General features: G+C 37.8%; 1 non-coding gene across 1 annotated transcript; it reads right to left on the bottom strand.

Moving 5' to 3' along the window:
- Positions 1-24,263: 24,263 nt before the first annotated feature.
- Positions 24,264-24,336, bottom strand: TRNAG-CCC (transfer RNA glycine (anticodon CCC)). The gene has a single exon. It is a non-coding gene; the product is annotated as a tRNA-Gly (tRNA).
- Positions 24,337-25,218: the final 882 nt, after the last annotated feature.

Genomic DNA, 25,218 nt, shown 5'->3' with positions numbered 1-25,218 from the left:
GCTGTGACACCTCACTCTGGAGCTTCCTGATGGCATCCCAGGGAAATGCAGAAACCAGCAAAGTGGGAATTCTTACCCAATCAGCTGGCCCAGATCTTTATCTGTGGTGCCTGGTGAAGAGAGGAAGATAAACATGTTATACCTTCTTTTCCAATTCAGAGGGTCAGGAAAAAGCATGAGTAATTGATGATTTTTTCCCAGAGATAGCTATTGCCTTCTTGATTATCTCATATTGTATCTTGAGAACTTAGCTTGGCAGCTTTGGGGCCCCTAAAATATGCCTGGACAGATGTGTGGGTTGTGGGTGTGTTTGCAGCTTGGATGCTACCACCTACTGCCAGATCTCAAAGGAATTGTCTAAATCTTTTCTTCTTTCGATTATCGTTGGGAGCAGCTCTGGATCTTGGGAATGTAGTATCTTTTCCACACTCTTTGAGGACCTCTCTTAAATCTATGAGGTTGTTCAATAAAGCCAGGAACATTAACTGTTTATGTTAGGGGAAGCACAATGACTGAAACCGCCCACCCTGGCCAGGCACCATAGTAACCATGTGTATGAGTTGTTTTAGGACAGGAGGTCCTGGTAAGGAACACGGGACTGATAAGCCACCACCAACCGGAAGAGGTCGGGAAAGGTCAAAAGGAGACACCGAGTGTCCGTCCACCTCCCAGAATCCTCCTCTCTGGCATCCATCTTGGCTGAACGATGCATGCGTCACCAGGAAAGACCCTGAGTCAGAATGATTGGCCAAAGACAACCCAGAGACTAATCCTATCACCATAAAACCTGAGACTGCAAGTCACATGGCACAGCAGTCCTCCTCCGTCGCCTTGCCCTCCTGCTCTCCACCCAGGCACCCCTTCCAGATAAAGTCTCTTGCTTTGTCAACACATGTGTCTCTGATGGCAATTCATTTCAGAGTGTTAGACAAGAGCCCAGTTTTGGGCCCTGGAAGGGGTCCCCCTTCCTGCAACATTTACCCTGGCTGAAATTTAACAAGATATTGACATGGAGCAGGACCCTGTGGGGCTCCTGGGAACAAAGGCTTTTCTGTGTCCCCCATTTCTTGATTATGGGAAATAGGCTTCATTCAGCCTCCATGATCTTTCCAGAGTTCCAATGAGCAGGTTTGAATAGCTGTTAATTAGGGAAGGGATGGGGTTGCAGAGACAAGGGAGGAAACTGTTAAGAAAAACAACAGCGCAGCCTTGAGGCAGGGTCCTGATTCCCCCTCAAGGGATACACAAAACAGTATCTTTGAGGTATTTTACAGATACTGAAATCTCCAGCAGACGGGAGAGATTAATAGTATCTGACCATAGGTACACAGACCCCAGAGCAGTTGGAACCAGAAGGTTAATGATGCTGATTCCCACTTACCCCACCACCAACAATCAGAAGATTGTTCACCTGCTGATTCACTTCAAACCATTCTTATAAAAACTCCTCACTACCCCCTCCAGGTTGGGACACACAGTTTTGAGGGCATTAGCCTGCTGTGGCCCCCTTTACCTGGTAAAGCAATAAAAAGCTATTATTTTCTGTTTCACCCAAAACTGTATCTCCAAGATTGAACTCAGTGTTGGGATACAGAGGCCAGATTTGGCTTCAATAGTTGAAAGATTTTTATTTAAAGTAACTCAGTGGTCAGGAGCTGACCCAATGGAATCCTGATATTTAGAACCTGATAGGAGCTTCTTTTTTTTTTCACATGCTTCTCAAATATATCTGTACTGTTTATTATTATTTTGGTGGTTTTTTTTTCTTTTTTTAAAAATATGAATTTATATATTTTAATTGGACATTTAAAAAACTTATTTTTAGATCTGCTATCGTGAGCTAAAATGAAACTTTGTACACAGAGGGAAATAAAAACATTTTGAACCCATTGTGGATGGGTTTAATAAAACATTTCAAAGAAACAAAGCTTTAAATCTAGACCATAAGAATCTTTTAATTTTCATCGTAGTTGGAGATTTTCTCCCTGATATAAGGCATTAAATTGAGGATTATATCATTGGATGGTTGCATCAGAGCTTTGCTAGCATTCAGGTTGCCACCCAGTTCATTGAGGAATTAAAAATAAGTATACTTGTCTTACAAATCAAGTCTTCTCAAGTATAGAAATGGGGCCCTAGAAACAATTTAAAACCCATCTATCCTTTTTACCATTCCCCAAATTTCCACTATTCATTTCAAAAGAGCACAGATATTATAAGAACCTGGATTTAGGAAGTAAGAGAACTTCTTGGAGAAATTCACATTCTTTCTTTGTGGCTTTGAGATATAAACATTCTACTTGGTCTTCTCTAGGAACCAAGAGTCACCTCCTGAAATGTAAACTCTAGAGAGGTAATTCTCACAGGGCAAAATCTGAATGAATGTAAAAAGACGTTGTAGAAAGTTTGTGGAAAAGAAATTTTATGAATTGTCAAGCTGACTATAAATTGGAATGAAATTGTTTAATTTTTTAAATACTGAGTTTTTTGACATCAAAATTACATTGGTGCAAAATTAGAATTTGGTTTTCTCCCTGTTTAAAAAACAAAGATTTTTTTTTTTTTAGAATATTGCTCTTATTTTGATTAAAAGTTGTGAAAAATTTTACTTCTTTACCTTTCAAGTAATCTACCTGAAAAGCAGAGATTTTATGTCTTACCAGCATGCAGGTTCCTGATAATTTTAAGATCATAAGACTAAACTGGGTAAGAATATTCAAAACTAATAGAAAAACTGAATTAAAGAAAATAAGTGTTAATAATATGGAATTGAATAAACTAATGAAAATGATTATTTTTTTTTATTCTTTTTCTTTGAAACACTGTTAGTAACTAATGTTTCACTTTTCCAGATTTTTTCAAACTTTATTCACTTATGTTAGCTATGATTTATAGTAAGTTATCTTTAAAAAGCATTAAAACATTTTTTCTCTACATACCCAATCCCTCCAGAATTCAGAAATTTATTGAATATTCTTATTTTCATGGCAATATAGTTATTTTCATAAGGTCAATACAAATCTCTTGTAACAGAATACAATTTGAAACAATTATATTTTCAAGGCTTTGAATCTGAGATTACATGTAAAAGCATATATGATCAGATAGTTTTAAAGAACTAAGGTTGACTTTAGGGAGCCATTAAAAAATCCCTTGGAAAAACTAATTTAATACATTTTTTATAGGGTTCTCAACAACTTTACTTGGTGAGTGAGTAAGGTCACTTCTTAACAAGCCCAAGAACCTCAGATCTTTGGGATTCAGGAAGAGAGGTATTCACCAATATTTGTAATTATTGCAGGCAAAGTCTGATGGTGAGTTTCTGGCTTGTCTTCTCAGCCTGGAGAGATTTTTTTTAAAAAAAAATCCAGTCTAAGGTTTTTTACAAGCTCCAGCAAAGCAGATTTTTTAAAAAGCCAATCACTATTCTTGTTGCACTCAGATAAATAATCAGGCCAAGTTTAATGAGAACAGACTTATTTTACAAACAAACAAATCTTACTGAGTTCATCTTTGATAGAAATGAGAGTGATTATAGAGAAAAGACAATGATGTTTCAGTATAACACAACCAAGTGAATATCAGATTCTTGTCTGGTCAGTTTCTTTGTGATTTTTGTTACATATCTGCAAACTGAATTAGATTCTGAATTCTTCTAGTTTCTTCAAATATCTGGCTACAACTCTCCAGAATAATGTTTCCAATTTTCTGCCATCTTTCAGGTTTGGAATCACTAAGAACAAAGAATGGCCTTGAAGCTCCTTGGAAGGAACCATAGGAGGTCCTACTCATGATCTAGATAGCAACCAAACTTCAGGGACTTGATTCCTAGGTCCACACCACCTTCCAGCTTAAAAGAGTTCCTCCAAGCTCTTGAAACTGCATACTGATTAGAAATCTAAAGTTGAAATTGGCTGGGGAAGTGCCTCCACAGAAGCAGACATTACCTTGAGTTTGACAGCTCCTCCAAGGTCGCAGACTAAGATCTTCGCCTCCAAAAAAGAAACCTTTATTTATTTTGCCTTTTGCTACCTGCTTTTTCTGTTTTTAATGCATGGGAAGATAATCTTCCTTAAATCTGGCAACTATTGCTGAATCTTATGCTAAAGTCAAAGCTGTATAACAAAAGTCTCTAGGCTTTTTTTTAAGACGTTTTTAGAAAATAGAATTGGTTTAGATTCTGTGTGTCTGTGCCATATCAAATATCCTTTGGTGTACCTTGATCAACACTTCTGGTATTATAGTGAATACAGGAAACTAACAAACTGTCCACTTGGCTAAAACAGGCTGACTTCCCTTCAGGTACATTCTTTGGCTTATTTGATACCAACTGCTTTGGTTCATAGGGGCTCTGGCTAAGGAATATACTTCCGTCTCTTGGTATAATTCTCCTAACAGTTGTCATTGCAGTCGTCCTGGTGAACAGGTCTTCTCAAAGGTCTTAAATGCATGATCTCAGCCATCATAAGTACATCAGATTGTCTCATTGCACTTGGAGAACCAGAAACGAGATGAATAGCAAAAATGGTTCTCCAGGTCTGACATTATAATCCACTAGGTGCACAGTGAGACTAGAGCAGCTGAGCTCTGATGACTGAGAATGGTGCTAATACCCAAGTAAGGGTCAGCCTTTCATGAGTGAGAGGATGACCGAAAGGGGGAACTGGTAATCTAATTAAACAAGGAGACCATCAGACTGAGTTGGCTCCAGTGCTGTGGCAGCCTATGTAAGCTACCCAAAACTTAGCCTATAAATGCCTTGAGGTTATGAAATCAAAATGCTAATGGCGATTAACCACAAAGAGCCAACTAGGCTTTACTCTACAGTGCTGGTTTAGTTGCTAAGTCGTGTCAGACTCTTGTGACCCCAAAGCCGTGTAGCCTGCAGTCTCCTCTGTCCGTGGGATTCTCCAGGCAAGAATACTGGAGTGGGTTGCCATTTCCTTCTCCAAGGGATCTTCCCTACCCAGGAATCGAACCCAGGTCTCCTACACTGCAGGCAGATTCTTTACCAACTGAGCTAAGAGGGAAGCCCTATAGCTAATCAATTACTTTCTTACACAGCCTTTTCTCTGTAAGAGTCTCTCCCCAAACTCTTGACAGAGGAATATTCCTAACCACTTCCAGTTCATTGCTACCCAATTCCCAATGATTTTTGCTCAAATAAACTTAGAGAAAAAAAAACACATTACATTATAAAATGAATTGCAAAATATAAGTTTTGTGATGAGTCTTGAAAGTTTAAAGATACTTTGAAAGATGTGCATTCAGACTGTTATCTTGATAAAATGATTGAGAAGCCCTGCTACGGGCAGCATGATTGCTATCTTCCTCTCTCAGGCATCTGAAATTTGGTGGAGAATATCAAAATACACTTTTTCTGACCCAGTGAAAACATGTGTCTTAGCCTACTATGTGAACCTAGAATTTGGGTTACATTTAAAAGGTATAAATTATTAAGAGCATTTAATAAAAATGTATAGTGAAGCCATTATGCCTAAATATGGCTTTAAAGTGAAAAATGCAGCCTCAAATGCATGCTGTTCAGATTTATCATTGATACAGAAAAATAGGAAGTCTTTTCTTTTTTTAATTTTTTTTTTTATTGAAGGCTAATTACTTTACAATATTGTATTGGTTTTGCCATATACAAACCACACGGTCGTTTCATCCTCCTTTCTGTGAAATAAACATTTGCTTAACAAAAATGGGCTATCTTTCTTATTCCTAAGAACATGCCATAATTTGTTTCTATTTAAAAGTGAACAAGATGGCATTTTTTTATACACCTTGGGATTTGCATTTAGGGGCAATTAAAGAGAATGCCTTGTGGCTCAGCTGGTAGAGAATCCGCCTGCAATGTGGGAGACTTGGATTCAATCCCTGGGTTGGGAAGAGCCCCTGGAGAAGGGAAAGGCTACCCACCCCAGTATTCTGGCCTGGAGAATTCCACAGACTGTATAGTTCATGGGGTTGCAAAGGGCTGGACATGACTGAGCGACTTTCACTTCACTTCACAAAGAGAATGCCTTAAATATACATGACAAATCAACACAAAGCATATACAACAAAGCTCTTACTGAACTGGTACAAAAAATATGGGGGAAAAAATAGGTATCTCAGTATCTTAGGTTGTATAATATATTCCACTTAGGACTGTACACAAAGGCTTGGAAAACCACTCAAAACTGCAATATATTTTAAAACTTCAAAGGACAAGAAAAAAGCATGTAAATGGTTTTGTTTTCCTTTGTTCTTGCTCTCCTGAGTTGTGAAATAGGACTCACTGATTCCCATCAGGAGAAGCTATGCCTGAAAACCGTCGAACTGACAGGAGTACCATAGGATCCAAAAGGAGAGGTTTTCTTTCTGTGCCAGACATTGCTAATTATTTCCCAAAGCTTACATGAAGACTATGGAAATGTCTCATTTGGACCTCACAGTGGTGACCTGAGAAAGAAAATGGAATTATTTACCAATATTTAAAATAAAGACATTTAAATTATTTGTTTTTGTTTTTTGGCAAATCAGGTAATCTGGCAATTCTGATCCCCCAGTGTCTGGAGCTGATTAACAATTGTTCTTCTGAGCTCTCCACTGTCCCTTCCTCTCTTTCCCCTAGGTGGCTTTACATTTTCCTACTTCTTGCCTGTTTCTTGCAAGCATTTGAGTTTACAACTCTTGCCTTTACCCAAGTTCTATCCTCAAATTTCCACATGTGTGTTCTTGGCATACCTATTATTACAGTTTAAGCTTAAACATTTTTTTAACTTTAACTTTTAAATTTCATTTCTATTGAATTGCAGTTTGATTTACAATGTTGTTACTTCCTGTTATATAGCAGAGTGATTCAGTATATGTGTATGTATATATGTACAAATACATATACATACATACACATTGCATCTGGTTATTGAGCCTTTGGACTTGGACTGAGACCCACTTCTTGGGTCTTCAGGCTTAAGTGGGGTTAACACCACCACCTTTCCTGGGCCTTTAATTGGCAGAGGGAGACTGTGGGGCTTTCCAGCTCCAAGAGTCACTGTGAACCAATGCTTCATAAAAATTCTGTTTCTCTAAAGGCTGTGGTTTTTCCTGTGATCATGTATGGATGTGAGAGCTGGACTGTGAAGAAAGCTGAGCACAGAAGAACTGATGCTTTTGAACTGTGGTGTTTGAGAAGACTCTTGAGAGTCCCTTGGACTGCAAGGAGATCCAGCCAATCCATTCTGAAGGAGATCAGCCCTGGGATTTCTTTGGAAGGAATGATGCTAAAGCTGAAACTCCAGTACTTTGGCCACCTTATGCGAAAAGTTGACTCATTGGAAAAGACTCTGATGCTGGGAAGGATTGGGGGCAGGAGGAGAAGGGGACGACCGAGGATGAGATGGCTGGATGGCATCACTGACTCGATGGACGTGAGTCTGAGTGAACTCCAGGAGTTGGTGATGGACAGGGAGGCCTGGTGTGCTGCAATTCATGGGGTCGCAAAGAGTCGGACACGACTGAGCGACTCAACTGAACTGAAATCCATTACATCCTGCTGGTTCTGGTTCTCTGGAAAATCACTGATTAATACAGCTTCCCTGAGAGAATGATTTTTATTCTAAGACCTGGAAATCACTCAATGTTGACCAGGATAAGGAGTGAAGTTGAGAAGAGAAGTGTGGAGTTGAGCAGATATGGAAGAAGGAGATGGATTTTGGAAAATGTTTCAGAAAATGAACACTAAGATATTTGGTAAAACATGACACCACAGAAATAAGATCAGTGTGGTGGAGTGGGGAGCTCAGTCTAAAGGAGTTGCCCACAGAAAATCCTTATAAACTCTTTCAGGATATTGAATGATTGCCAAGGGTACTCAGTGTTCAGCCATGTCAGATTCTTTGTGACCCTGGATTGTTGTCCACCAGGTTCCTCTGTCCATGTGATTTCCCAGGCAGGACTACTGCAGTGGATTACCATTTCCTCCTCGAGGGGATCTCCCTGACCCAGAAATCAAACCCACTGCATTTCTTGTGTCTCCTGCATTGGCAGGTGGATTCTTTGCCACTGCACCACCTGGGAAGTCCCTAGGAATCCACTGGAGGACTTCAAATGTGGAAGTAATGTGATCATACTGACTTCTGTTTTTGTCTTTAGGGTTTTCAACATTTTATGTTGAGATAATTGTTATGCTGACTTTTACAAATGACTTTTTTCTTGAGAGATGATCAGAGAAGAGAAAAGCTGAATCTGAAGAGAAGAGTATAAAGTCAGTCATATAGTGAACATACTTTTAATTCCATCCTTCATCTCTTTGGGGGACCATCCCATTCCTATTCCTAATCTAAATGGGATGCATGAAGTTAATGCCATTCTTCCATCCCTGGAGCTAGACACTCAGTTTTCCTTTTTGATCACTGTATTGACAATAGATTGAATAACAGGCCTATATGTTACAAATAAAGAGCACAGACCAGCTCTTTCTTAGTAGCTGATATGATGCCAAGAAAAAAAAAGAATTTCTCTTTCTGGGGGAAGCTGATGTTAAAAATCACTTAAGTCTGAGCTCCTGGGGCATCTTTGCTACAGCATGGAAAGAACATGCTTAGGAAGCTAACCCAACAGAAAACAGAGCTTAAGTGGAAATTTGGATTTCTGTCACTGGAAACTGCAAAAGTCCTGACTATTAAGCCAACTGAGAAATGATGGTGGTTTAGACCAGCGTGGTGGTAGACAGAATGAATAAAAAAATAGAACAATATATTATATAAGCTAAAATTTTATATAAAATCATAAAATGTTATAATTATCACAGTATAAAATATAAAAGAATTAAATATATTTATCATTTACTTAACATAGTTATTCTCAAATTTAATATACTGCACATATGCATATATATTTGTTACATTTTATCTGAAAAATGAGAAATGAAAATGAGATTAGCATTGATTAATTTGACAACAAAATTCTGACATAAAAATGATAAAACAATGTCTAGCCCTAGCTTTACAAAGTACAGATGGCATGCACAATTTTGCCTTCTATTTTTCTGTCTTTCAGGGCAATTCTGAAGCAGTGTGCTGCCCAGGTGGCAGAACCCTGGACACTTCTGGATTCATTCTCTGTATAGGCATTCCTGAATCAGGCTGCTACACGACTCTGGTCTTTGTTAGATTTAGCAATCACTCTCTACTGATTCTGAAATTATAAACTCAGTGAGTTACATTCTTAAGTGGTGCCAGTATCCATACCAAAGGATATCTGTAATACTTCTTCCAAGAGTCCTGCGTAACACAGAATGACTTTAAAACAGACCTATTAACCAAAATCTACATTAAGGTAATTTCATCAACAACAATCCTGTTTGCTTTAATACATCTCCACTAGATCAATTACATGGTAAATGAATCAAATTGTGTTTACACATGTCAGTGCAAGCTACATACATCTTCCTTTGTTTTAGGGCTTGATATTTCCATGAAGGACAACACATGAGTAGAGGGTGGTTTGCTGGGTTAGTCCAGCAGCCCTCATTATCAATTACCCAAGACCTCATCGATTTTTTCTAAGGTATTTTGACTTTGATTGCCTATCAGTTCAGTCGGTCAGTCGTGTCTGACTCTTTGCAACCCCATGGACTGTAGAACTTCCCTGCCCATAACCAACTTCTGCAGCTTACACAAACTCATTGGGTCAGTGATGACATCCAACCATCTCATCCTCTGTTGTTTCTTTCTCCTCCAGCTTTCAATATTTCCCAGTATCAGCTATTTTCCAATGAGTCAGATTTTTGCATCAGGTGGCCAAAGTATTGGAGCTTCAGCTTCCACATCAGTCCTTCCAATGAATATTCAAGACTGATCTCCTTTAAGATTGACTGGTTTGATCTCCTTGCCATCCAAGGGACTCTCAAGAGTCTTCTCTAACAGCACAGTTCAAAAGCATCAGTTCTTCGGCACTTAGCTTTCTTTATAGTTCAACTCTCACATCCATACATGACTACTGGAAAAACCATAGCTTTGGCTAAATGGACCTTTGTTAGCAAAGTAATGTCTCTACTTTTTAATATGCTGTCTAAGTTGGTCATAACTTTTCTTCCAAGTAGCAAGTTGTTTTTTGTTTTTTGTTTTTTTTTTAAATTTCATGGCTTCAGTCACTATCTGCAGTGATTGTGGAGCCCAAGAAAATAAAGCCTGTCACTGTTTCCATTGTTTCCCCATCTATTTCCATGAAGCAATGGGATTGGATGCCATGACCTTTGTTTTCTGAATGTTGAGTTTTAAGCCAGCTTTTTCAATCTCCTCTTTGACTTTCATCAAGAGGCTCTTTAGTTCTTCTTTACTTTCTGCCATAAGAATGATGTCATCTGATTGATATTTCTCCCGGCAACATTTTTCTTTTTGGAACACAATGAATTGCTTTTATTTTGGTATGCATTCATATCTCAGCATTTAGTGGTCTTGAACAGAAATCCGGCAAACTTGACTCCAGCTTGTGTTTCATCCAGCCCAGAATTTCACATGATGTACTCTGCATATAAGTTGAATAAGCAGGGTGGTAATATAGAGCCTTGATGTACTCCTTTTCCTATTTGGAACCAGTCTGTTGTTCCATGTCCAGTTCTAACTGTTGCTTCCTGACCTGCATACAGATTTCTCAGAAGGCAGGTCAGGTGGTCTGGTATTCCCATCTTTTGAAGAATTTTCCACAGTTTGTTGTGATCCACACAGTCAAAGGCTTTGGCATAGTCAGTAAAGCAGAAGTAGGTGTTTTTCTGGAACTCTCTTGCTTTTTCCATGATCCAGCAGATGTTGGCAATTTGATCTCTGGTTCCTCTGCCCTTCTAAATCCAACGTGTACATCTGGAAGTTCATGGTTCACCCACCATTGAAATCTGCCTGGGACAATTTGAATATTACTTTGTTAGCATGTGAGATGAGTGCAATTGTGTGGTACTCAATTGTCTGAGCATTCATTGGCATTGTCTTCCTTTGGGATTGGAATGATAACTGACCTTTTCCAGTCCTGTGGCCACTGCTGAGTTTTCCAAATTTGCTGACATATTGAGTGCAACAGCACTTTCACAGCATCATCTTTTAGGATTTGAAATAGCTTAACTGGAATTCCTTCACCTCCATTAGCTTTGTTCATAGTGTTGTTTCCTAAGGCCCACTTGACTTCACATTCCAGGATGTCTGGCTCTAGGTGAGTGATCACACCATCATGGTTATCTGGGTCATGAAGATTTTTTTTGTACAGTTCTTCTGTGTATTCTTGCCACCTCTTTTTAATATCTTCGGCTTCTGTTAGGTCCATACCATTTCTGTCCTTTATTTTGCTCATCTTTGCAAGAAAATTTCCCTTCTTATCTCTAATTTTCTTGAAGAGATCTCTAGTCTTCCCCATTCTATTTTTTTCCTCTATTTCTTTGCATTGATCACTGAGGAAGGCTTTCTTATCTCTCCCTGCTATTCTTTTGAACTCTGCATTCAAATGGGTATATCTTTCCTTTCCCTTTTGCCTTTACTGGAGAAAGAAATGGCAATCCACTCCAATACTATTGCCTGGAAAATCCCACTGACAGAGGAGCCTGATAGGCTACAGTCCACGGGGTTGCCAAGAGTTGGACACAACTGAGTGACTTCACTTTCACTTCACTTTGCCTTTAGCTTCTCTTCTTTTCTCAGCTATTTGTAAGGCCTCCTCAGACAACTTTTTTGTCTTTGTGCATTTCTTTTTCTTGGGGATGGTCTTGATCACTGCCTCCTGTACAGTGTCATCAACCTCTGTCCATAGTTCTTCAGGCACTCTGTCACATCTGATCCCTTGAATTACCTATAACCATGGCCTATTTATTTATTTTTTTGTTACCAATCTCTTGAACCACACATTTATACTCTCATATTTAGGAAAATAATTCCTCCCTGCAATTTCTTTGACCCTAATATTTTCTGGTTCTCCTTTACTTTTTATACTTCATTTTTAAGTTTCTTTTTGTCTTCAATTCTGTGAGCCACAGACTGTATTCATAGTTGTAACATACTTTACTCCTTGCATCTGGTCATCTGGCTCTCCCTGATTTTACTTCATATCCCTATTTCTCACTACAGAGGCTTCCCAGGTGACTCAGTGGTAAAGAATCCTCCTGCAAATGCAGGAGATGTAAGAGACAGAGCTCGATCCCTGGATCAAGGAGATCCCCTGGAGTAAAAAATGGCAACCCACTTCAGTATTCTTGCCTGGAAGATTCCATGAACAGAGTAGCCTGGTGAGCTGCAGTTCATGGCATCATAAAGAGTCAGACATAACTGAGCAACAGAGCATGAGCGTGTGTGTGTGTGTGTGTGTGTGTGTGTGTGTGTGTGTGTGTGCACGCTCATGTGTGCACACACATCATGTTAAACTCACTTTCTCAAAGTAAAAAATCACTTTTTTTCTGAATATGCCTTTAAATATGTTTTGTCAAATAAAGTGAGGCACGAACTAACCAGTTACTTTGAGTACTTAAAAGAAAAATAACATATTTGACTATTTTCATAAATGTAGTTAATAAAATTTCTCATAAAAAGCTACCAATTATGTTAAGACATCTTTTTTTTTCATTTTTATTAAACTGTATTTTAGCAAAAGAGGAAAAAAAAGGCCGTATTATTGTCCTCCCCCATTGTTTTGGAGGACTTAATGATTTGCATGCTTCACAATTACTATCACATGTTGGCAAAACTATTAATGTAACTACCATTTTCCAAAAGTTGATTTCCAGTAGTCTATACAATTTATTTTAATGTGCATTTAAATGAGAGGTGCTCATCCATCTGGACCCCTTTACTGTGTGCTGCTTTGTATTTGGGGAGGAGAAGTAATATTAATTGCTACCTTCTGTGGGATATGGAGTCAGTCATTTTAAATGAAACACTCCTTCAAGCCCTCATGACGACATCATAAGGTAGCTATACCAAGTGTTGTAATCAATATCTGAACTCAGGTCAGTATAACCTGGGCTTCCCTGGTGGCTCAGACAGTAAATAATCTGCCTGCAATGCAGAAGACCAGGGTTCAATCCCTGGGTTGGGAACCCCTGGAGAAAGGAATGGCAACCCACTCCAGTATTCTTGCCTAGAGAATTCCATGGACAGAGGAGCCTGGAGGGCTACAGTCCATGAGGTCTCAAAGAGTCATTCATGACTGTGAGACTAACAACTTCACTTTCAGTATAACCTGAAGCCTAGAATATTTATAATAAATAAAGCATATCCTATCCAATGCTTTGCATAGTCCATATGTTTTGTTTCGTTTCTCTTTTAAGGGAGTCAGTGGGTTTACAAAATTCTGGAAATATATTTTATTGATCTACTCTTATTTCATATTTTCTAGCTTTACATCAGAAGCTGTGAGATCAGAATTAAGCATTCCAAGTGTACTTGAATAAATGTACTCATAAAACTACAAAGAGATACTTGAGGTTCCAATGCAAAGTGGACACTGGAGACTAGGAAAGAGTTCTTAGTGACTAAATTTATTATTTTACAGTAGGTTTGCAGAATAACAGTCCAACATTTTTGCAGCAGCAATAATTTTTTTTACTTTGTTTCCAACTTTTCAGAATATTTATTTTATCCATCTCTTAGATATGTTGACAAAATCATCTAATTTGTTATTTTGCATTTAACATCCTTGCTGGTAGATGTTTTGTTGTAAATATTTGCAAAATATGTGTCCTTACTTAATTTAGACAGGAGAGATTATATCTTTTTCTGTATTCATATATGACTTAAAATGCCAACTCTATAAAGAGTCCACATTAATTTGAGAACTATAAAATCATACAATCTCTTCTATACATTTTATTAAAATAATATTTTAACAAGAATTTTTAAAAAGCAAATATCACAGAACTTACTATGAAAATCTCAGTCTCGGAGATGAAAAATTCATGCACTCCCTCTGATTTATATCCTTTGATAGCTTGTCTCATATTTTAAAATGTGTAAAATTTATGATTCAAGATATATATGATGATATTATACAAGATTGATTCTCCACTGTAAAAGAAGGAATTTCTCTTTCTCTACTCTTCCATTTTCCAGATAGATAAATAGATGAATGCATGTAACAAACATATGTATATATACACACATATATAAATTTTATTTTATATATACAATTTTTTCTATTTCTTATTTTTGTAAATTCATGTTCTTATAGCTCTATGTTTGTTCCATCAACTTTAATCAGTAATATTTGATTCTCATCTGAAAGATGAGAATCTTATCTCTCTGCATTTACCTCTTTCTTTTTTGCTTCTTCATCTGAACCTCTTTGTATACTTCCAAGTTGTATCACCAAAATTCCAAAGATTTCTACTCTATTCTAGGTCCAAACATAAACCATCCCTCATTGATCCATTAGTTGTCTCAAACTGGGAAAACTGATAAAAGATCATCTAAATTCTGTTCACTCTAAACCTAGGCTTGATGGAAAATATAAATATATTGAAAGCTAAAGCAAGACTGGAAGGAAGATCAAACACTATCAAAAACTCTTTCCAATCCATTTCCCTTTCTCCAGCTATTGCACAGGGTCTTTAACATGGGATAATGATACATTACTAGGCATTAGCATAATGACTCTGTGGTTTAATTCTCTTTGCTTACCCAACAACTTGCATTATAAAACCAGATCTGGACATCACTCAGTTAGAGATCACTTAGCATCCACTGGGAATAGATATAGATGACATTGAAAATAGTTGCAAATAGTTGCTTCTCCCACCTCAACCTTTAAATGTCAGTAATTTATGATTTGAGACATATAGTATAGGGTCACCGAGGTGGTTGACCATGGCCTTTTTGAAACAACAGAGCAACAGGCCCTTGGAAGTGAGCAACATTTAGACCAGAAGTTATCTCCACAACCAGGGAATGGGGATATTTCATTTAATAATAAATAGTCCTAAGATTCTAATAGTTAAATGAGCTGTGACTCATATGGATTTTTTCAAGAGATCCTAACAGCTATGGGTATAAGTTGCTCCATCTTCCTAGCCAGAGGCAGCATGATTAATAAATACTGAATATATGAAAAAGTTGCAGTATGCAACAGGAAATGTGATGGTCCTGTCACAAAAGGATGTATCAGGGTGAATTCACAACCTGCTTTGATATAGCAAGTAAGAAGCACAAACCTCACAAAGAAGCTCTATTGACATCTTCCTTGATGTGGCTGAAGAAATTCCTATTGTCCATTTCCATCTTATACACATGCACAAAATTGCACCATTCACTTGAAAGTAAGATTTTAACCCGGTTGAGATAATTTTTCAAACCCAAAAAAGAAAAAAAAAGAAAAAACAATTAACTTCATTTCTTGACTGTGTCTACTAATTTATGTGAACCAGAAAAAAATTACCCAATTAAAGTAAGTCATAATTTGAAGATATTCTGTATCTATTTTGACTTTTCTCATCTCATATATACAGTACAGCATGTGTGCGAACATATAGCCTAATGTTTGTCACAACATGGAACTGTTGGATATGTGAGAGTTCAAGGGACATAACCCAAAGAAACAAACAAAAGTCCAATATATGTACAGATGCATGACTATATCTTTATTGCAATATTTTATAAACATTATATCATATATAACTATATAACATCTAAATTACATAGTCACAGGCACAAAAACAAAAATATTCCAACTGTATGAGTATAATGAGAAAGAATACAAAAATGTGTGCTTACCACTCCAAGTTTCAACAGGATTTAGTTTTCATCGGAAAAAAACGAGCGGTTGTTAAGAAGCCAAACCAAGAATCTTCTCCTTTAAAATAAAAGGATGTATAAGAAACAAACCATGGGAAAAATGAAGCTTGCCAGATTGAAAAATATTCTGGCAGGTAGAAATGAGGAAGGACCGAAAAAAGAGGTAAGTTTTATCTCACTACTTCACTGAATAGACTTTGCAATCTGGACACAAATGTCCTATAAACTGGCTGACTATGAACTGAGTGGGAACCAAAAGGAAGAGGAAATTAGCTTTGCAACTTACAATCAATGTGAGGTGAACAGAAATGAAGAAAATGCAAACTGAAGACCTGTAACTTGAAAGACACAAGTTTCCCTGCAAGCATCTCATCTGAGTTATCTTCTGATATGTAAAATGAAGTGTGGCAATATGAAACAAGAAGTGAACCACAAGGCCGAAACCATCACTAGTCCAGGCTCGATGCATGATACTGGATGCCTGGGGCTGGTGCACTGAGACGACCCAGAGGGATGGCCTGGGGAGGGAGGAGGGAGGGGGGTTCAGGATGGGGAACACGTGTATACCTGTGGCAGATTCATGTTGATGTATGGCAAAACCAATACAATATTGTAAAGTAATTAAGTTCCAATTAAAATAAATAAATTTATATAAAAAAAGAAAACAAGGTAAAGTGAAAAAGTGTTTCAGGGTGAATGAACAAATTAAGTTCATTTGGTACGAACTTTAGTTCATAACAACCTCAAGTTATACTTCTGACCATCATCACAGAAAACTGAAATAGAAGTTCCATACAAAACCTGTTTTATCTTTTATTAATTATAAGCAGAAACATATGACATAAAATAAAGCTTCAATACCACTCCTTCTCCCTGACCAAGAATAAAGTAGAAGAGAGAAATGGAATACAGCAAGAAAAGTGGCAGATATTTTCTGAAGAAAGCAGAAGTTCAAAGGAATTGAAAACAAACTCAGAGATAAAACAACACATACATAAACAGCTATAGAATTTGAAAAATGTACAGTAAGAATTCAGATTTAAAAGTTTAAAATATACATGAAGAATTTTAAGGTCTTCCAAACTGAGCCATGATGAGATAAGAAGAAATAAATTTACTGTCTCATCTTAGCCAGAAAATTATACAAAATTTATAAAATAACAGTTTTCATTTATTGAATAACAACCAAGACAGAAATGTCATCTCTGAGAGAAGGAAAATGAAGGAAAATGAAGAAAGATCTACAGAAAGATACCTACACTTACATGGGCAAGAACATACAATAGGAAGAAAAACCCTTTTTAATAAATGATGTTAGGAAAACTGGACACCTATATGTAAAAGGTCAAACTGGAATATTTTCTCACACCATATACAAAAGTAAACTCATAATGGATTAAAGACTTAAATGTTAAAATCTGAAACCACAAAACTCACAGGAAAAACATGAACAATACACTCTTTGACATTGGTCTTTTCAGTTTTTTATATGTCTCCTAAGGCAAGGGCAACAAAAGAAAAACTTAACAAATGTAGCTACATTAGGGTTAATAAGCTTTTTCATGGAGAAGAAAGCTATCAGCAACAGGAAAAGGATGCCTGCTGAGTGGGAGAAGATAATGCTCACCAAAAATACACAAAAACACATACAGTTCAATGTCAAAAACATAAACAACCTAATTAAAAATGGTTATAGGACCTGAAAAGACATTTTTAAACAGAAGACAAACAGATGGCAAATAGACACATGAAAAGATGGTCAACATCACTAAGCATCAGGGAAATGCAAATCAAAGCCACAGTGAGATATCATCTCATACCTGTCAGGATGTCTAATTATTAAAAGAAGAAAAACAAAAGTTACAAGTGTTGGTGAGTATGTGAATAAAAGACAAACTTTGTACACTGTTAGTAGAGTGAAAATGGTTCAGCTACTATGAGAACATGGCATGGAGATTCCTCAAAATTTAGAAGTAGAACTACCTATGATCCTGCAATAGTATCACTGAATATCTGTCCAAAAGATTTGAAATCAGGTTCTTGAAGATGTTTCTCCTCTTCAGTGTTCACTGCAACATTATTCCCAGTAGCTAAGATAGGGAACAACACAAATATTCATTAATAGATGAATGAACAATGAGAATGTGGTATATACACACAGTGGAGTATTATTCATCCTTAAAAATGGAATCCCTGCAATATGCAATAGTATAGATAAACTCAGAAGGACATTATGTTAAGTGAAATAAGACAGTCGCAGAAGGATAAATACTACATGACTCCTCTTCTATGAGGCATCTGAAATAGTCAAACATACAAAGTAGAATGGTGGTCACCAGGGGATGAGGAGAAGGGTATACAGGGTGTTGTTCAGTGGGTATGATCTTAAAGTTACATACACTGAGGAAGTTCCAGAGCTCTACTGTATAACACAGTGCCTATAGTTAATTACCAGGTATAGAGGGAAGCCTCATGCTCAGTAGTGTCCGACTCTGTGTAACCCCATGGACTGCAGTCCACCAGGCTTCTCTTTCTGTGGGTTTTTCCCAGCAAGAACACAGGGGTGGGTTACCATTTCCTTCTCCAGGGGATCTTTCTGACCCAGGGATTGAACACTCATCTCCTATGTCTCCTGCATTGCAGGCAGAAATTTTTTTTACCTCTGTGAATGTGAAGCACTTTAAAACTTAAGAGAGTTGATTACATTGTCTAAGAAAAATTCCTTTATTTCCTCCTTGACTCTGACACTCAAAATCCTTCTGACACCAGATATATGGGTTTTCAACAACAAGCTGACATCAGCTGAATATTCTCCAATTCAACTTAATTCTGATACATAAGTCAGTTTATGTGGGAAAAAAATCCCACAGGCTAAGAGCTCAGTCCCACGAGATCGCCTTCTCCTTATTTTAGAAGCCACATCTTGTCAACTGTGCATGAATCCTGGAGGTTCCCAGGAAACTGCTCCCCCCTCCCACCACCACAGGTTTGATCATTTGCTAGAACAACGTAAAGAATTCAGGGAAGCACTTAACACTTATCAATTTATTCTATAATAAAACACAGATGTGTAGCCAGATAAACAGATACCTAGGGTGTGGTCCTGAGCATGGAAGTTTCTGTCCCTCTTGGAGCCAGGAGAATATGTCACTCTCCCAGTTCACAGATATGTTCATCAACAAAATGCTCTCTGAACACCATACTTCAGGGGTTTTTATGGTGGCTTCATCAAACAAGCATGATTGATCATTAACTTAATCTTCAGCCCCTCTCTCCTTCCGAGAAGATGAGGGTTGGGTTGGAAGTTCCAACCTTCCGATCATGACTTACTCTTTCTGCTGACCATGTCTTCCTTGGATTTAAGCTATTCAGGAGCCATCATGAGTGACCTCATTAAAACCAAAAATGCTTCTATTACCAAAAAAAAAGACATCTCAAGAAATGTAGAAACTCTGTGTCAGGAGCTTCTACAAGGTAAAAACTAAGTACTAGAGCAAACATAAAAAAAATGCCCCTAGTTTTCTTTTTCCTAAGGAAATTACAAGGGTTTTACCACTTCTATACCAGAAACCAGAGGTAGAGACCAATATATGTATATATTCTATTATTTCATCTTCATGCTAAATATTCTTTCTCTGAAAAACAAAGACAAACACACAGACACAAGGAAACGTTTGAAAGTGATAGATATCTTTATGACCTTGATTTATAATAGTGTATGCTGCTGCTGCTGCTGCTGCTAAGTCACTTCATTCGTGTCTGACTCTGTGCAACCCCATAGATGGCAGCCCACCAGGCTTCCCCGTCGTGCATATGTCCAAATTCATCAAATTGTATGCATTAATTATGTTTAATTTTAAATCAGTTTTCATTGGAGCATAGTACTTTTACAATGTTGTAACTTCTCACAATGCAGCAAAGGAAATCAGTCATAATATGCATACATCTACTCTTTCTTGGGTTTCTGTCACATTTAGATCAACACAGAGCATTGAGTAAGCTTCTCTGTGCTACAGAGTATGTTCTCTCATTAGCTATTTATTTCATACAATTATGTGCACTTTTTGTCTACCAATTATACCTCAAGAAAGCCGAGGAAAAGAGTACAAAGAAAGCATTCCTGGCAAGAATATTCAATAAGGGGGTAATATGCAATGTGCAAGGAAGTATTACAGAAAAGGGAAATTTTATAATTAAGTTTCACTCAGTTCAGTTCAGTCACTCAGTCGTGTCCAACTCTTCGCAACCCCATGGACTGCAGCTTGCCAGGCCTCCCTGTCCATCGCCAACTCCAGGAGTTTACTCAAACTCATGTCCATCGAGTCAGTGATGCCATCCAACCATCACATCCTCTGTCATATCCTTCTCCTCCCCTGTGGTACCCTTCTCCTCCTGCCTTAAATTTTGCCCAGCATCAGGGTCTTTTCTGGTGAGTCAGTTCTTTGCCTCAGATGGCCAGAGTATTGGAGTTTCAGCTTTAACATCAGTCCTTCCAATGAATATTCAGGACTGATCTCCTTTAGGATGGACAGGTTGGATCTTCCTGCAGTCCAAGGGACTTTCAAGAGTCTTCTCCAAGACCACAATTCAAAAACATCAATCTTTGGCACTCAGCTTTCTTTATATTCCAATTCTCACATCCATACATGACTACTGGAAAAACCAAAGCTTTGATTAGATGGACCTTTGTTGGCCAAGTAATGTCTCTGCTTTTTAATATGCTCTCTAGGATGGTCATAACTTTCCTTCCAAGGAGTAAGTGTCTTTTAATTTCATGGCTCAATTACCATCTGCAGTGATTTTGGAGCCCCCAAAATAAAGTCAGCCACTGTTTCCACTGTTTCCCCATCTATTTCCCATGAAGTGATGGGACCAGATGCCATGATCTTAGCTTTCTGGATGTTGAGTTTTAAGCCAACTTTTTCACTCTGCTCTTTTACTTTCATCAAGAGGCTCTTTACTTCTTCACTTGCTGCCATAAGGGTGATGTCATCTGCATATCTGAGATTATAGATATTTCTCCCAGAAATCTTGATTCCAGCTTGTGCTTCCTCCAGCCTGGCATTTTGCATGATGTACTCTGCATGTAAGTTAAATAAGGAGAGTGACAATATACAGCCTTGACTTACTCCTTTCCTGATTTGGAACCAGTCTGTCGTTTCATGTCCAGTTCTAACTGTTGCTTTCTGACCTGCATACAGCTTTCTCAAGAGGCAGGTCAGGTGGTCTGGTATTCCCATCTCTTGAAGAATTTTCCACAGTTTGTTGTGATCCACACAGTCAAAGGCTTTAGCATAGTTAATAAAGCAGAAATAGATGTTTTTCTGGAACTCCTTTGCTTTTTCAATGATCCAACAGATGTTGGCAATTTGATCTCTGGTTCTTCTGCCTTTTCTAAACCCAGGTTGAACATCTGGAAGTTCATGGTTCACCTACTATTGAAGCCTGGCTTGGAGTATTTTGAGTTTTACTTTTTAGCTTGTGAGATGAGTGCAGTTGTGCAGTAGTTTGAACATTCTTTGGCATTGACTTACTTTGGGATTAGAATGAAAACTGAACTTTTCCAGTCCTGTGGCCACTGACGAGTTTTCCAAATTTGCTGGCATATTGAGTGCAGCACTTTCACAGCATCATCTTTTAGTATTTGAATTAGCTCAAATAGAATTCTATCACCTCCACTAGCTTTGTTCATAGTGATGTTTCCTAAGGCCCACTTGACTTCGCATTCCAGGATGTCTGGCTCTATGTGAGTGATCACACCATGATGGTTATCTGCCTTGTGAAGATACTTTTTGTATAATTCTTCTGTGTATTCTTGCCACCTCTTCTTAATATCTTCTGCTTCAGTTAGGTCCATACCATTTCTGTCCTTAATTGTGCCCCTCTTTGTAAGAAAATTTCCCTGGTATCTCTATTTTCTTGAAGAGATCTTTAGTGTTTCCCACTCTATTTTTTTCCCCCTCTATTTCTTTGCATTGATCACTGAGGTAGGCTTTCTTATCTCTACTTTCTATTCTTTGGAACTCTGCATTCAAATGGGTATATCTTTCCTTTCCCCTTTGCCTTTAGCTTCTCTTCTTTTTTTAGCTATTTGTAAGGCCTCCCAGACAACCTTTTTGCCTTTCTTTCTCTTGGGGATGATCTTGATCACTGCCTCCTGTACAATGTCATGAACCTCGGCCCATAGTTCTTCAGGCACTCTATCAGATTAATCCCTTGAATCTATTTGCCACTTCCACTTCAAATCATAAGGGATTTGATTTAGGTCATACCTGTATGGTTGGTTGGTTTTCTCTACTTTCTTCAATTTACGTCTGAATTTGGCAATAAGGAATTCACGATCGGAGACACAGTCAACTAAGTCGACTAAGTTGCATTTGTTTCAGAAACTCTACACTTTACTAAATTCACATGCTGTTTGTGTTTGGGGAAAAGGTTTTAATTAAAGAAGTGTTTTGCTTTACATTTTCCAACTACATTGTCACCATGCCATTAAAATTCCTTTTATTTTTTTCTCATGTGTCATTTAAATGCAGTATAGCATCAGTCTCCAGGCATAAACATTTAAATAGGTGTCTAGCCACTACCTAATTTTTTGTCTCAGAACATTTTGGTGCTATTTAAACTCATATCCATATTTCCCCTTTGGTTTTGTAATAATGATATCAGATGATATAAATTCCTTAGTGAGAAATAAAGCCAATGGGCCATAAGAAACACAGAAAGTAGCTATACTGAAACTGTTTATCATCGCAAGTATGTTTAGATTGTCCTTTTACTTTCTTTATTCTGCTTCTGATTCCTGTGCTTCTGCAATGTCTTTTGACTCAACCTTCAGAGATCCTTTTATCGAAGATCATTACTTATGGACCTGGTCTTCCTCCAGCTAACAATCAGTGTTAGATTAAAGCATTCTCAGGTTCAAGATTCCAGAGCTCTAATTTGCAAGATGTTCTCTTATGTATATAGAAGTTTGTGTATGTGTGCGTGTGTGTGTGCGCACGCGCGTGCAGGCACTCAGTTGTGTATGATTCTTTGTGACCCCATGGACTGTAGCCTACCAGACTTCTCTGCCCATGGAATTTTCCAGGGAAGAGCACTGGAGTGGGCTGCCATTTCCTACTCCAGGGGATCTTTTCTGACCCAGGGAAAGCCCCATGTGCATAGCTGCCTTATTCTGAGGGGAAAAAAATGGTAAATAAGCACATACATATGGGCTTCCCAGGCGGCGCAGTGTTAAAGAATCTACCTGCCATTGTAGGAAACACAAGAGACCTGGGTTCAATCCTTGAATCGGGAAGATCCCCTGGATAAGGAAATGGCAACCCACTCCAGTATTCTTGCTCTAAAATTTCATGGACAGAGGAGCCTAATGGGCTAAAATCCATGGGGTCTCAGAGTCTGACACAACTGAGCACACACACACACACAAAGCACATACAGAAAAAAAAATACACCTGTTGATTGCCTAATCCATCATTCACTTATCCAATACCTATTTACTGAGAGCTAGTTTATACTTGGCATTATTCCAGGTAGTCAATTACTTTGGGAAAATAAGATAAACAACTTTCTGTGCTCACAGAACTTGTAGGCTAGTAGGTTTAGTTTTAATACAGCATCCTTCATATAATTTTCTTAATATTCCTAATTGACAGCTTGCCCTGGAGACTTGCATTACCTCTTTAAATTGGGCTTGTAGAGCTGATGATTTCTGAGAACTTGCCCAGATGTGTACTATGATCATCTATAAGCTAAGAAGACAAGGGAATGGCAAGCATCTATAGGAATACCGAATTTTATGGCACTTCACTTTATTGCATTTCAAAAATATGACATTGGTTTTTGTTTTGCAAACAAAGTTTGTGGCATGGCGGCTGGCAATTTTTAGAATTAAAGCACTTTTAAAGTAATGTCTGTTCTTTTGTTGACATAATGCTGCTGCACACTTAATAGACTGCAGCAGAGTTTAAACATAACTTTTATATGACCTAGGAAAACAAACAAACAAAAAATTATTACTCCCCTTATTGCAATATTCACTTTAGTTTGGAGGACTGGGGCTGAACCTCCCTTGTCTCTGAGATACGCTTGTATTCCATTATAACAGAATCTCCAGAGAAAAAGACAAATATCAATATTTTATGAAAGGAGGATAATGAATCTATGATCTCTGAGCTAGGTAGAGCTAGCAACGCTCTGTGAAGTGGGAACAATACCTCATTCATCATGTGAAGAGAATAAACCTCTGGTCTCCTTAGCTAAGACTTTCTGAAGACTTCCATGGAGCTCTTTGCGAGCGGTTACATGTTCTACTGGTAAAGCTAGCAAGAAAAGCCTTTGCTAATAAGAAGATTGAATCACAAGAAAGCATGCATCAGGACATAACAGAAAGACCAGCTGTTTAATGGGAGAGCTCTTATAGCAGATAGCACCAACTTAGATTTTTTTTGGTTGTGCGGGATCTAGTTATTACAGGAGAGATTTTTACTTATGGCATGTGGGATCTAGTTCCCTGACCATGGATTGAACCTGGGCCCTCTGCATTGGGAGTGCAGAGTCTTAGCCACTGGACCACCAGGGAAGTCCCCAACTCAGCTTTTTTTGGGCTGAGTTTTCAACATGGATTGTGTGGCTCAGGAAATGTGCAAAATGAAGCTTAGAGCAAGATGTTAGGATATTTTAATGCAAAATTACAGTTTTTTACTTTTTTAAATTAGACTTTATTACCAAAAGAATAATACAAATATTCTTTCTAAAGGAGAGACAACTGAAAGTAACAATTCCTGGAACTTAATATACTAAGAAGAGTTAAGATCATTCTACAACAGCAGCCGAAGTAGAAATTTTTCTTCTTATGTATAGTTTATTATAAACAAGTTCTTATATTCAACATAGCATTGCACTTTGTAAAAAATTATGGAATAGTTGTTGAAATTCCCCTCAAACATTCATAGAGGTAGAATTAAAATTTCCTCATTAGTTTAAGATGTTAAAACATGACTTTAGAACTTAAATTGAGATATATAATTAAGTTTACTTGGGGACCCTTTATGATCACTGACTTGTGGGGGGTACCATAGCTTCACAGCTGTACATCTGCCCCAAGTCACAGATAAAAATAGGAAAAATGACCTTCCATCAATGACTGCCCCCAGAGAACTGGTATTTACCCACATCCTTTTGAATTCTTTAGAATTTCTCTTTTCTGTCCCTGTTGCCAGAAATTTCACATTTTGAGACAAAAGAGAGAAAGATAGTGTTAAGTCGTATCTGGCTCTTGTGATCACATGGACTGTAGCCCGCCAGGTTCCTCTGTCCATGGGATTCTCTAGGCAAGAATACTGGAGTGGGTTGTCATTTCCTTCTCCAGGATTTTAGACAAAGAGTATATATAATTAAGCAGCATAAGGTAATGTAAACCTGCTCATGGTTAGGGTATTTTTCAAAGCATAATTTTACTGTA

This window comes from Budorcas taxicolor, chromosome 11 (genome assembly GCF_023091745.1).
Source record: "Budorcas taxicolor isolate Tak-1 chromosome 11, Takin1.1, whole genome shotgun sequence".
In the NCBI taxonomy this organism is placed as follows: domain Eukaryota; kingdom Metazoa; phylum Chordata; class Mammalia; order Artiodactyla; family Bovidae; genus Budorcas; species Budorcas taxicolor.
Note: the sequence above shows the minus strand (reverse complement) of the source record. Positions and strands in the feature narration are given on the sequence as shown.